The following is a 15432-nucleotide window of genomic DNA, read 5'->3' on the forward strand; positions in this document are numbered from 1 at the left end:
AAAAAAAAAAGGAAAAAAAAAACTCTTGTTGAACTGTGGCCATAAATACTTGTAAAGAGTGGATGGTTCCCTGCAAGCTGGAACAGAAACAAGCACTTGGACATAGGTTTTTGACTGCTTTTGGAGGAGCCTACGATTTCAGCTCCCGCCTGTTTACAAACCTTTTTTTTTTCTCCTTCAAACTTTAAAATAAAAAAAGGAATTAAAAAAAAAGAAAAAAAAAGACTTCCATCATAAAGAAACCTATTTTCAGAATGAAGATATGCTACTTCAGAGCTCTGGGATTGAACAGTGTTTGTTGTTGTTACTGTTGTTGTTACTGTTGTTGTTGTTGATCCTTTTCTTTGGCCATTGCTGTGTACTCTTTTTTTTTTTTTTTCCTCCTCATTTTCGTCAGAGTGGCGAAAAATATTGTGATCACTATCTTGCACATGGTGGAAGATGTCTCAGGAAAGCCGGGTTTCCCGAGGAGCAACTCCACACCATTTCATGTATTTTTTAAACCCAACTCCTAGCACTGAAGATATTATTAAAAAAAAAACAAAAAACAAAATAAAAAAGACAGTAAGAGAAGAAGAAAAATACCTAATCTAATGTGTAGCAGTTACATATTTACCAAATAATGGACTCAAAAGAAATAGATGTTTGAAGAGTGCTTTATATATTAAAAATTGCTTTATGTTTAAAAAATGATCAATGTTTTTGATTGTTTTGAAAGGAAGAAAGACAATGGAATAACATACCCTTTGAGTATGTTTTTAAAAATTATATGAACATTGTGCTCCCTGACTGCTTGGATCAGGAAACTTGTGCATTACGTTTTGTTTTGTTTTGTTAAAGGTTAGCTTTTTAATGGTTTTGTCGAATTAAAAAGGGTCCTGCAAAATTGCAAATCAACAAAAGCTGGTTTTTTTAAAGAGGATCATGAACTATGCACAGATTGGGTTCCAGACTTGTGTTTTCTCAAGTTTTCGTAGTGTATTTAGCTGAATACTCTTTTCTCAGAGCGATTGCATCTCATCCTCATTACACGCACTCTACATATGTATTGTGTATATATATCTCTTTTAACATATACAGATACACACACACACACATATTTATATATAAAATACATATGTGCCTATGTGCGGATTGAAATAGTCAATACAATTTTCCATGCTAAAGTTTAATAATGAATTGTAGAAAAAGAACTCACAATCATTTGAAATTGGAGATGGACATTTTTAAAATAATTCCTGTCGAATTTTTATTTTTTATTTTATTTTAATGTTTTGCCTTTCATTTTGAATTCAAGATGTCTGTAACTCTGAGATGAAAAGTTTTTAAAAGTTTGTGGCTTTTAATGTTATTTCTCCTCATAGAATGTGATTGTTAAAACATGCACCAGAAGTTGCTTTCAAGAGTACGAAGATTCTTTGAAACTTAATAAATTGCATTTTTTCTTGGCTGTTAAGAAGGCATGTGTATTTTTCTTGTGTACAGAGATGACTGTTAACAGATAACCGCCTAGCATTTCTAAGGCTTGCCCCATTCATTACCTGTTAATTGTTCAGCCAGCAAATATCCAAAGTGATTAAAATGTCACCTTCAATGTGTGTATGCTATAATTTACAGATTGATGACTCACTGCTTGTGATTGCTTAGTGTTGTTATTTATGTTTGTTAGTTGCCTTTTCAATTTCACGATATAAGATAGGATTGGATTTTTATATGAAAAAGTTGTAAAGTAATTGTATTTTTGTTAAATGCTGTTTCTCTCCCCCTTTTTTCCTTTTTCTTTTCTTTTTTGTCTCTGACATATTATGGGGGAAAAAATCACTGCTCATAATTCAACGTATATTCTTTACAAACATATTGTCATAGTTCTGGCTAGTGTTCCTTTTGCTTTAGACTTCTTTGACAACAAATTTTATGTTTCTATATCTAGAACTGTGAAGTTTCCAAACAAAATATTATTCGTGGTTTAGGTATACCAATGCTACCGAAACTTTTTTTCTTTTTTATATTTGTTTGCATATTTCATCAACATAAACTTTTATGTCTTTTATACAGCTTCCAGAAAGAAAAGGCTTTGTAAAACACTAAGCTTTTTTTCTTGGCCACAGTAAGAAATTCAAGATGAAAGTCAGGTTTGCTGAGTGATACACTCCAAAGCCATGTTTACTTTTTAAGCTAATTCAGACTACTTAAATGTGTTGTCTTGATCTAGCTTAAATAATGAAATACCCATTTTTTAAAATTGTTATGTGTACAGTACTCTATTCCACAACAGGAGGATTAGTATAAATGTTAGAATACATTTTTTAAAAGAAATCTGTAAATAGTTCTGTTTTACTCAACAAAGTGACCAGGAGGGATCTCAGATGGGTCAACAGTACCATGTAAAATCTCCTTTTTAGGATTTCCCTGTAGTAATCATAACAATTTGGACTTTTGAGAGAGGTCCGTACATTTTTTTTTTAGAAAAAACTTGCTAATATAGGATGCTAATTATTGATTTTCACAACTGTTGTCATTTTAAATGAGCTTATGGACACCTACCTTGACACATCAGAATTCCAACCTAGCTCAGTTTCTTTAATATCATTTTAGATCATAAACCAAAGCACCAGTTTCTTATTTACAAGATTGCCTTTGGGCTTCATGATGAATTCTGTTGGCTGTTTAAAAAATAAAAAGAGAGGTAGCTTCAAAATCCTGCTTTGTTTGAAAATATGTACAGAAGCCCTGAGAAAAAGGCAAAGGTCATCTGTGTCCTGCAGGACTATGGAATGTCCTCATTACTTTGACTTAAGAAATGGGTGTTTGTTTCTTTTAATTGATCACACCTACTAGGACAACCAGTGGCAAAAGGCCTTTTAGGGAACACTGCCAAATATTGTACTTTCCTAGAGCACAGGAAAGCTGGCAGATATTTTCATGTTTAAACTCACCAAATAATATGTTCTAAATATTACATAATTAACCAGTCAGGGTTATATTCCTTACTGTTATGATGTAACATATGTATTTTCAACACTGATTCCTTTCTGTTAATATTGGAAAGAAGTTGCACTTTTCCTATTAGAATGTATGTATGCATTACATCAGTTTGTATACCAACTCCCTAGAATCTAGACAGCTTATAATATTAAACGAAATTATCTTCCACTGATGTCAATTACTAAGGACTCTCCATCGTTTTATTAAAGAATTTTTTAAAAGATTAAAATCTAATACATATTATTAGAAAAAGAAAATAAATTGAGGAGAAAGCTAAAAGTGCAAGAAGGAGAAAAAAGTAGCTACTGATTTTTTTAAAGTACAATTTAAGTACAGCTTTAAGTACAATTATAAAATTACCCGTTAACTCTGTGGTTACAATTTAACTCTCTTACTATAACCTATCCTGTCTAATAATCAAACCAACAGTCCCCAACCTTTTTGGCACCAGGGACTGGTTTTGTGGAAGACCATTTTTCCACGGACCAGCAGGAGGAGCACACAACCTAAATCCCGTGTCTGTGCAGTTTCATTCCCCCACCACTCCCCTCCAGCTGTGCGGCCCAGTTCCTAACAGGCCTGGACTGGTACCAGCCCACGGCCCAGGGGTTGAGGACCCCTGATCTAAACCATAAATCATAAGTTCATTTTTTCTGTTCTACACAAGAAGTCCTTAAGGGGTTTCCAGTCAGCAGTAAATGTAGAAATGTAGAGTCTTTTTTCTCTGATAAAAAGTCCATTTAGCCATCTCAGCAACTTCCATCATATTCGGCCATTCCTTCATTGTGGATGGTGTTGGGTCTTTCCAACATGGTGCATACAACAATTTTGCTACAGTTATCATGCACAAAAACAAAGTTCCATGGACTTTTTTCTGACTGTCCATGAATCCCAAAAGAAAACCTCTGGTCTCAATCTTTAAAATCCTCTAAAGCAACATATGTATTCGAACCCAGAACTTCCTTGTTTATTTACACCTCCGCCAAACATTATAAAATATCCTTTCTTGTTCATATTTCAGTCATAAATCTGAAGTGCCTTTATACGTTCTAGATTTGCTCTGGTGATCTATACCAGGATTATTTTCCTCTTCCTCAATGATAAAATAGAGGAGTTATCCTGACCTGGGGGGAGGGGGGACAGAGAATTCCACAGAGGCTGCTACTGCTGAGAAGGTGTTTTTGTGGCTCCCTGCCTCCTTGATCTCTTGGGAGTGGGTATCAGTATCATCTCATTTTACCTAGACAGGCAGATTCTAACCAAAACAAGACAGTCCTGAAGGTAACAGCTTAGGTGATTATCAGCATTCTTAAATTGTTCCTGGAATATCAGTCCCACACAATAGGCATTATTCTCTGGACCAGTTAATATCAGTCTGTAGCTAAGTTGTTATGTTCTATGCCCCTTGGATCCTTGGGGTCTGTAAGGGCAGGTGCACAGGGAACAAGACTGCAGGAATCTGTAAGATAAGGCATAAGTTACCATCTCTTAAATGTAGAACTGCTTTGTTTCATTTTAAGTACATAGGCAATGAAATCGCTCACTGCTTATGTTTCACATACAAAAGCTTCAGCAGGTTTTATTCTGATGATTCAGGAGCATCCTTAATCTCAAAACCACTGGGTTTTTTTTGTTGGAGGGAGGAGGATACAAAAGCAGAAGCCAGGTAACCCGCACAGCTCTTCCTTCCACTTGGATTGCTCCAATAGGCTAGTTTCTATTGCTCTTTGGTCTTGAGAGGTGGGAAAAGCCAAGTCTTGATCATGCTCTGGGCTTCCTTTATGTGAGAAAGGAACTGTCAGCAAGTGACTCAAGGCAGATCAGCTGTTCTTGTCAAACAAGCTGCATACTCATCACCACCACGGTATGTATCATAACTAGGAATCTAAGCATGTGTTTAGCTAAGACTTAGTTTACAAAATGGGGCCAGCTTGTGGCTTTAGGGAGCAAAAGTTATATATAGCTAAATTGTATCAATTGCACTTTTTTATGCCAGATAGAAGTAGCAGCAGGGAAATCTCAGTTCAGTAGAGGTTCACTGCTGAGTCTAATTCTCTTTTAGCTCTGTTGCTTCTTTTCACAGTGCTGATCTGGAAGACGTTATCAGTCAGCAAGAGGAGAACAGGAACTGCTGTTATGGGAGCAACCCACTTCTCTTTCAGCAGTGTTGAGGACAGGGCCTAGAGCAGGGGTGCCAAACTGGGCCAGATGCGTCATGCCGAAACTGCGCCCACCCCATTCCCGGCAATGGAAAAAAAGTAGCAATACGTTGTGACACCTCACGTGACGTTGCGAGTTTGACATCCCTGGCCTAGAGGTTCAGCAAGTGTCAAGTAAGAATTACGAGGAGGAGGAAAATGCAGTATCGGAACATATAACTGAATAAACTTCAGGGTTATAGAACTGAGCTTCAAAAATTTGGATGACTGCTAGATGACATCAAAGAGATTGGATGTGGCTGCTGTACAAAACCTTTGCTGGAAAAAAATGTTGATCTTAATAATTCATGTTCATTGCCTTTAACTTGCAGTTCCCAGACATATTAAGGAAATTAAACTCTGTTTTAATGGGCCTACTCATTAAATATGGATTCAACACTATTAAACCAATCGTGGCCTGTTTTAATCAAGAAAATATCTGTAAATCTAGCTTCCTCTATCACACCCAAACCTATTGCACATTTTTTTAAAGTCCTTTAGTAGTTTCATCTGAATTACTTCTTCATACAAAGTAAATATATGGTTGTAGTCTCTCTCAGCTGACTATAACTTAGTCAGTACTCAATTGTACTGACTAAAAATTTCCAGGTCATTTTTAAAAATTCTCCATGAATTTGAAGAAGGTTTGAATCTCCAACTTCAATAGAATTATTGAAATACCTATAATACAACGATATAGAAGCTCCAATTTGGTAAATATTTCATCAAAGGCAGTATATCTTTTACAAAAATGTGAAGATTGTGATTGGATGACTAAGATGTTACCTCCATGTAATTATGATACTTTGGGTGAAACTCAAAATGTCAGAGGTATATCGCTAGTTCTCTTCAATATTCATTTAAAAGCAATGTAAGTGACTATGAAAAAAAGACTTTTGCAATCAGAAGAATTCACTGCATATCACCTGTTGTTGCAAATTATTTTGAAAAAATAAAATATCCAATTATATAGTGCCTGATTTATGAATCTGACATAGTTCAGTCCCAGCATATTAAATAAGTTTATTTAAATACTGTAATGTGTTTATTTAAGATGTAGTTGCAAAATATTCATTAAGAAAGATGTCAAGTGTGGTGCCTCAAAACTCATCCATGGGCCTCTACTCTTTAACATTTGTATCAGAACTGTGGAGGAGACAGTAGAGAGGAGGCTTATCAAATCTTCATATTACAGACTCACCAATGAATTAACCTTAGGACAAAAGTATCCACAGAGAATAAAAAAAAAATGTGATGGAATGGTTACCAAAAAATTGTGATGGAGTCAAAATCCCTCTCCTTTTCTACTGACGTTCTCCCTATTTAATTGTAGCACAGTGTTGACTGGGTAATCCTGTTTCAACCTTGGCAACTTTAAAATGTGTGGACTTCAACTCCTATAATTCCACAGCCAGCATGTTTTAGTTAAAAGATGCCATAAGCTCATAATGGAGAAATAGCTTGCAGCTGGACATAAAACACTCTTTGCAAGCAGACTTCTTAGCCTTCCACAGTTGGTGCTTTTAAAGAGACAAATCCTAAATTTTAAATATCAGCAAAACTCAAGATTTGCAAACAATGTATATATTTATGCTCAAGTCTAGAATGTCCATGCCTAAATCTAAAATGCAAATTATCCCATGCAGATTAGCAAAGACATAATTTTAAATGTCTGAGTATTGATTTGGAGAGATGTATATTAGTTTGACACTGTCCACAGACCTGTGCTAGTTGGAGGTACGATATGCATGCATGCAAGACCATTTACAAACATTTGCATTATTGGTTGTATGTTAACTAATACTTTCAGAGAAAGCCACTAGAGGGAGTAATTGATTCGAGTTCAAAATTGAGCAGACAATTTTGTATGTAGTTGCCATTTTCTGACCTACTTAAGCCTCTGTTTCCACAATCATTTGCTTTTCCTGTGTTAATTTACCAGGGAGAAGCAATAGAGATTACTTACAGCCAGTGGTGGGATTCAAATATGTGAACAACCGGTTCTCTGTATGATTGCCGCTTCCGGATGTCCATTCTGGGCCTGGACAACAAAAAATTAGCTACCGGTTCTGACAAAGTGGTACAAACCGGCTGAATCCCACCACTGCTTACAGCCCTACTGAAAATCATTGCGATCATTAATGTATTAACTGCACTTGCAATACTTGAGGAATTAGATGCAAACAAAACTAAGATTATTTGGCTAATAGATAACATTTCTAGTTGCCCCAGATTCCCTGTGCATCCCTATATAAAGCTACATTACCAGGGGAAAAAATCTATTGCGTGCTCGTGATTTCTAGTGGCTAAGATAGGCTGGTGCGTTTTCTGCTGCACTTTCCTGTTTCCCCATCACTGAGCCAGAAGCAAAATGGATGATGTATCCACTAGGTTGCTGGGATACCTGAGATTGAGACTAGACATTGTAATCATATTGTTATAGAGGCCCACTAATCTGTGAAGCCCAGGGGGAAGGAGCCAGATATATATTTGCAAAGATTTCCACCATGTGACAAGAAAAATATGAGTACCTTAAATATGCACATGCATCTAACACATGCATCTAGCACATGTTTGATTCTAAAAAGGTGCTTTGGAGTTAAGTTCCTTAAAGCAGCTGCATCTTTAGGCTCAATACAGGAAAAAACCCATGACTATGTTAAAGAATTATTCTGCTGCTCCATACCTCAAAGCAGCTTCGGAGAATGAAAGTTGAATCACAGCATGGCCTCCTCATGGCCACCTTCATATACAGCTTCTCATTCTGTTACATGAGGCTGCACAAAAGGTCCATACAAATTCAAAATCCATATTCACCTTTTAATTTTTTGGCGAAGGGGGGGTTAATGTAGATTTAAATTCCCTGAACTCATGTTGGAAATACTGACTGTTGATTTCCTTATAGACTCTCCTGCTTTCTGAACAAGAACCTGAGAAGCTTTATTGTAAACTTTGAAACAGTGTGCAAACTCTTAGTATATCTGATCGTGGCAAGAACCTGGCCCCGCAGTCCCAAAGCACCACTTCCTTATGCTTTTTAAATTGAATTAAACTTTTGAGTTAACCTTTGTTGAGGAAGGCAACCAAAGGATGGGAGATCATTCCCCCATTGGTCAGGTAGATAGAACCCTGATTGGCTTGTTGGGCAGACTGAGGGTTACAAGAGTGGAATCAGCATGGAGAATGACAGAGTGGGGTAAAATGGTTCTAAGAGTTTAAAGGGATGAGACCAGACTCTATGAATGCATCCCTTGCCACTAGTTCCATGTGCTAGGTGTTGGTGTCCATAAGTAAAGATGCTTTTTTTGCACATTATGGGGAGGCTGTCAGTTCCAGTAATGTAGGAAAATGAACAGTACCTCTTTCAAAATCATGAGAGAAGAAGTACACCTCTCAGTTGAAATGCCCAAGTCATGTTCATGTTATGGTGGATTATATATTGCAGATCAATTTTGTAGGTGAAGCAAAATAAAGCAGCTCTTTTAGAATGGCATCTGAGTAGATATCAAAACTATTAAGAAGCCGTCTGCAGGGCTAATGCTGTTCATTTATATTGGGGACAAATAATCCATGATTCCAAAGATGCTGAACTATAGATACAAGTATCACTCATCATTGGTTATGCTCAGATAGTTGGTAGCTGTGATGTTGAGCATCTAGGGGCCACAAAAAACCCCTCATGGACTATATTTTAAAATATGGAATGATAAAGGTGGCATTACATAGTATCTTCAAAATGCTGAGTATTCTGACAAAAAAAAGAGATGGATTCCGTTCCAGACTGGTGGATTAAGATGGAAAAAAATAAGACTCTATAACTGTTAAAAGGGCAGAGAAAATAATCCTGTTAATGAACATTATTATTCATAATATAGACATACCCCTCACCCCTTTTCCTTTCAGAATAAACTATGCTATGCAAGGGTGAAAAAAGAGTAGAAGGGCCTCTTTGGTGCCATCCAAATATTGTACATAATATTTTTGCTAATGATAATGGTTTTAATTGGAATCTTTTTATTTTTCTCCTTTAAGATAAGGAGGGAGGGAGGGAAGAAGCTTAGTTCCCACTCGTTTTGATATGAGAGAAATTGGTGTAAATTAAATGTGCACTACTTTTGCTTGTTCTTCTGCACTCATCTGAACAATCGTTCCTAAGGCATGGCCAACCTCAGACATTCTAAAGGAAAGATTGTCTCCAGAGTTCATTCTAATACAAGGATGTCTCGTGCACGCTCTTGCCCTCCGCACCACTTCTCTAGATCTCCCTCTTCTTGTGTCACTTCTGCATGACATAGTCATAACTCATTCTCCCTGCAACCATGCCAGTAGCAAGAGTGTCCTGAGGAATGTACTCCTTGATTCCCATATATGATCTTCAACAATTCCCCACAACCAATCAGGATACAGGTATTAATCTGTGAAATGAGCATACATGGCGGAAATCTTCAGCCACCCATTATCATTTTAATGCAATTATTACTTCACTAGCAGCCAGCCCTGAAGGAAGTATCTTACTTTGTTTCATTCCTCAAGGCCAAAAATGCACAGGAACACTGAACAGGAGGACCGGTGGGGCACCCAACTACCTTCTCACTATATTGGGTATTGACCAAAGAGCCCAGAAGAGAGAAATTGTGCTTATGTTTTGGACTGGCTATGTGAGAGAATGACAGACTCATCTGCTAGAATCCCAACTAATAAAAAGAATTGGGAATTGATATACCAGAGGGAGCAGCAGCCAGAAGTAGGAACATTGTTTTGACTCATAAATGCTTAAATAAATACAAATGTGATAGTTCAATGGGTAATCCACTACTCTGGTTTAATTTATGAAGATTACTAAAACATCTTATGTTCACCATCTACAATCCACTCTTTCCTTCAGATTGTAATTTTGTTTACTATCAGTTTACCGTATTTATGGCTTTGTTTTGCAGTATGAAAAATCATTTCTTCATAAAATACATGCTGTTGCTTTTCTGCTCTGACAAAACACAGAACAAATGTACCTCCTGGTAGTTCCTCTTTTGACAGGACTCAGAAGACAAATTACTTCCTATTAATCTATATAGCTTAAGTGAACTGAAATCGTAAGCACATCAGTCACAACAGTGCCTTCCTGATGCCACTGGAACTTTTATCCTAGCAAATAAATGTAATGTGAGATAACAAACAACATTTGTTTCATAGCTTCCTAATCAGTAAGAGGGATTATTGTCACTTTCATTCTGCAGAAATCCAGCTGAGAGAACAAGATATTCCCAGAGTTCATGCCCACAAGGATATAAGGAACTGAAATTGATGTCTCTTAAGAGGCATCCTCTCAATCTTGCATCTGTCCCAAAAATCCCAAGAGCATAGCAACCTATACAAGCTCAGCAGGTGCATGACCTACAAATGCATGAGAACAAAATCAGAAAGTAGAAATCAGTGCAACAGAAACTGGTGGCGTGTTCCTGTTCTAGTTACACCCCTTACAGCAAGAATGCAAATACAAGGTGCTTCTGGCAGAGTTACTGGCAGGGTTTCACTTTTCTTTTATTGGATACAAGCTTTGAAAAGTTATTTAGAAAAAAAAAATCAAAACCACGTTCAGACCCACTGGGAAATGCATCTCTTTCCAGAGTATAGATGCAGAGATGTCACCAAAATGGTTTAGCTCCGTGTAAACATAATCAGTGCAAGGACATATTCATGCAATTAGAAATAAAAAACACTCTAGTCTAGGAAGCAACACACATACATTTGCTGTTCAATAAACATGAAATTGTCTACCTTCCCCCTCTTGAAGCAAAATCTACTCAGCCATCTGAAAATACAAATCATCCGTAGTTGTCCCCAGAATGAAATGTTCCTTAAGAGATTCCTCAAATGCTCACCTTTGCAGTTTGTGCTCTATACCTTGCTGACCCTCCATTATTGTTTCAGACATTAACCAACTGACCCATATTCCCTCTTTTAGCTTAGCCAAGCTAGAGCTCTGTGTCATACAGGAGGTGTCTCTTCCACTTTACAAATTACAGCCTTAATTTGGTGAGAAGATCACATTGGATTTAGAGATATGACACTGTTTACAGACAACATCCCGTACCAATAGTGACTGGGTTTTGCAAAACAAAAAACAAAACAAAACAAAACCATCTTGATGCTGACATTCTCACAGAGTTCAACAGACGGTGCAACTATTTGCTTTGTTTATGGGGGGCCTCAAGGGGGCTTCACTGGAGAAAGTCTCGCGTCTTCTCCGCACAACAGGGCTCAGCAGGATGGGCAGGTTGACTTGCTGAAGCAGCTCCCTGAAAACTTCCATCACATTCTCATTCTCCTTAGCAGATGCCTCCAGGAAACGGTTGTTCCAATCAAGCTCCACCAAGGACAGAACATCTTCAGGCAACACTTGCCTAACCCCACCAGTTTCCGCTTTATTGCCCACCACTACAATCGGTGGCAACTTATCTTCTTTCAGCTCAAGGATCTCCCCGTGTAACGTCTTCACACACTCAAAGGACTCCGCATCATCCACAGCGTAGACCAAAGCAAAAGCATCGCTGTTCTGGATGGAGAGCTTGCGCATTGCTGGGAACGAATAACTACCACTAGTGTCCAGGATCTCCACCTTGATGGTAATTCCACTAACCTCATACTCCTTGCTGTGCAGCTCCTCTACTGTCCGACGATGCTTTGGCTCAAATGTGTTCTGCAGGAATCGCCGGATGAGGGATGTCTTGCCAACCCCGGCTGCCCCCAGAAACACCAGGCGTACTTGGCTCTTCTTCCCGGCCAGAGACATGCTTCCCTGGATCTTGCAGATGGATGGGGGCAAAACTCTCAAGTCCCAAACACCAGCAAAAGAAAGCTTGCCGGTTTTTAGGCAATCTGGCTTCAGGGAACAGCCTTGTTTTCCACTGTTGCCTGGCAAGTCACTTCCACTCTTGTCACCAACTTTGTCTAGTTACTGGGAGAACTGCAATTGTGTCCACAGTCTCCCTGCTTATTTCCCCTTTATTTACACTCCTTCCTGTCACAGACACAGAGAGAGAGTCTCAAAGCTCCCCCAATCTGTGCTGGAGAGAATGCACAATGTAGGAGAGAGAAGAAAAGTCTGGACCAATCCGCTGAATGCTGTCTCTGAAATCAAATCTCAGCCTGTGGGGGGGGAGGAGAGAGAGAGAGAGAGAGAGAGAGAGAGAGAGAGAGAGAGAGAGAGAGAGAGAGAGAGAGAGAGAGAGAGAGAGAGAGAGAGAGAGAGAGAGAGAGAGAGAGAGAGAGAGAGAGAGAGAGAGAGAGAGAGAGAGAGAGAGAGAGAGAGAGAGAGAGAGAGAGAGAGAGAGAGAGNTTTATTGGTCCTTCAGACAGAGCTACTGAGGACTTTGGATCCGGTAAAACCTATAAGTGAATTGAGGAGAGGGATGGAATTAAAGGAAAAATAATATCAGAATGTTTAACTTGCTTGGCTAATATGGACAGCCTTGTAAAATTCAGGCTGGGTAATTAGAAAAGCCTCAAATGTTCTAGTACAGTGTTTCTCAACCTTGACAATTTTAAGGCATGTGGACTTCAACTCCCAGAATTCCACAGCCAGCAATGCTGGCTGTGGAATTCTGGGAGTTGAAGTCCACATGCCTTAAAATTGTCAAGGTTGAGAAACACTGTTCTAGTAGACTCTTTCTGTTCTGGTTGCTTAATTTGCATTGAGTTTGGTGGGAAGGAATCTCGGCCACCTGTCCCACCTCCACAATGAAGGGAGGAAAAGCTTCACATATACACACACAGAAACACACAGATGGTCTTTTCAGCTGACCCTCATGGACCCATTAAGGACTGCCAGGTTTTCAGTGCCATATCAGGTGACTTGAAGCAAGAGGGGCTAATAGCCAGGGAAAAGAAAGACACGAGTTGAATGAATTTCCTAACCAAAGCGTCTTATACAAGGGCGCGTCTTATAGATGGAAAAATACGGTAGTTGCTGATAGAGTAGGGGGGGTACTTGTACAGTTTTTATTGGCCACTAAAGCTCAGATCTGACAATCAATTGCTCCTTAAATACTAGCAATAGGATAAGATGTCATCAGTGCTACCTCATTCTAAGGCTCTGAATAGTTAGGTCAAAACTTAAACAGCATTGAGGACAACATGGAATACTAAAGGGTTCTTTATAGGACATCATATATTGTTAGAAATGGTATTCTTACATTAACAATATCTGGATGTAACAGAATGAATTGCAGGTAGTCCTCAGCATACAACTGTTCATTTAGTGACCATTCAAAGTTGTGATGGCATTGAAAAAAAGTGACTTATGACCGTTTTTCACACTTGACAACTGTTGCAGCATCTCCCTGGTCACGTGATCAAAATTCAAAACACTTGGCAACTGATTCATACGTATGGCGGCTGCAGTGTCCTGGGGTCATGTTTCGCCCCCTTCTGACAAGCAAAGTCATTGGGGAAGCCAGATTCCCTTAACGACAGTGTTACTAACTTAACAACTGCAGTGATCCATTTAACAACTGTGCCGAGAAAGGTCGTAAAATGGGGCAAAAACCTCACTTAATAACAATCTCATTGAGCGACACAGATTTTGGACTCAACTGTGGTCGTAAGTTGAGGACTACTTGTACAAACTCTGTCTATAATGGCCCAAGGATCAGCACTGTCAGCCAACCCAGAAGCCTGATGTCAATGGAAAGCACTGAAATGTTCAGGGGACTGAATAAGAAGAAGTTTTTCCTCACCCACCGATGTGATCAAAATCCAGTCACACTGCTGTAAGCCTAATTAAAGCCCAGCTGAAGGAGTTTAGCAACTGAAGGGTCTAGCCACTGTCCCCTTGGAGACAATGCAGCTCTTGGAGCTCTCTGCTTAGCAGTTATGTGTGAGAACTCATCATGTTCTTCTATTTTCTGTTGATTGGGCACGTAAACAATAACCTACAAGAGGCATGGCTCAGTACCAAGCTACAGACTGCAACAAAGCTGATAACAGAGCCAAACCATAAATTACAAGCTCTCCTGGTCTATAAAAGCCTGTGTGGCTGGCAGGACTCTGAAGAAAGGGATGTCCTTTATCCCCTAGGGCTACTCTCTAATTTAATAAAGGAAAACATCATTCACCTGAAAGAGATCTGGCTTTCTTTATCTGTTCACCTCCCGTGATTGTTTCTACTTATTCATTGCAATGATTGCCCTGGTCCTAGACAGCAAGCACAAAGGACTGCAGCTGCAGTCTCCTCTTTCTCCTCTCTCCTTCCTTATCTTTCATTGCTTATTTAATGCAGTTAAACTGGGAGCTAATTTCCCAAGTTAAGAACAGCCGCAGCCAGATCTGCCATCGCGCTAAGTGTAATTGACATGCTGTCACAATTGCTCTGCTGGCTTGGCCACCAGGGTGCTGAGCAACTGGGGGAGGAGGGGATTGTAGAGCTGTCAGGACACTTTATTTCTAGGACACAATCATGCCTCAGTAATCAGCAGTGTTCTTTATCAGCCTACAGGGTTTATGTCTGGACAGCTGCATCAACAGAGATTTGAGCGTATAATTCCTGCTTCTCACTTTCCTCTTTGGGGCGCGCTTCCATCCAACTCTTGAGCCCATGAACATGAAGGAAACTGGGAACCCATGTAGCCCCTATCTAGCATCTTTATTCTCTCCATGAAAGACATAGAATGCCAGTTTTAGAAAGAAATGCTGACAATTCCATGCTTTGTTATTAAGCATCATAGGTTATTATTTGGTTATCCCAGATCATCCAGCCCATGGAGCTATCTAATCATACTTTTCCATCCTTAATAGAGAGCCAAGAGAAGTGTTATTTAAATTTAGTAGCTGGCGCAAGAGGGTTGTGCAATGAGCCAGAACACACAGTTATAGCTGATTGGTTGGGCACTGCCTGCTGTTGCGTAGGCAATTTGCACTGTGATTGGTTGCTGTGGGTGTGGAGGGGGAGTTTCCCTTTTTTCCCTCCTTTTTCTTCTGTGTGCCCTGTGTGCTCTGTGATTTACCCCATGATGCTCCTGTTTGCCTGACTATCTAGTTTGTTGTATATATTGATTTAAATATATATATTTATTTATATAAATCTACATGTACGTGTCATCAACTATGACTTCATTTGGACACCAGCTGAGCAATTCCCTGCCAAGAAGTATATTATAACAATAGAAAGAGGGCGAGCAATTCACACAATACTGTGATTCTGTGGTGGAACCACTGGCTGAAGGGGAGGGGCTCTTGCCCGGGAACATAAGGA

At 39.0% G+C, this 15432-nt stretch overlaps 1 pseudogene; it reads right to left on the reverse strand.

Annotated features, from left to right (window-relative positions):
* Window positions 1-10699: 10699 nt before the first annotated feature.
* Window positions 10700-12278, reverse strand: LOC107291751 (annotated as a pseudogene).
* Window positions 12279-15432: the final 3154 nt, after the last annotated feature.

This window comes from Protobothrops mucrosquamatus, unplaced genomic scaffold, assembly GCF_001527695.2.
Source record: "Protobothrops mucrosquamatus isolate PMUCROS unplaced genomic scaffold, P.Mucros_1.0 scaffold1183, whole genome shotgun sequence".
Taxonomy (NCBI): Eukaryota; Metazoa; Chordata; class Lepidosauria; order Squamata; family Viperidae; genus Protobothrops; species Protobothrops mucrosquamatus.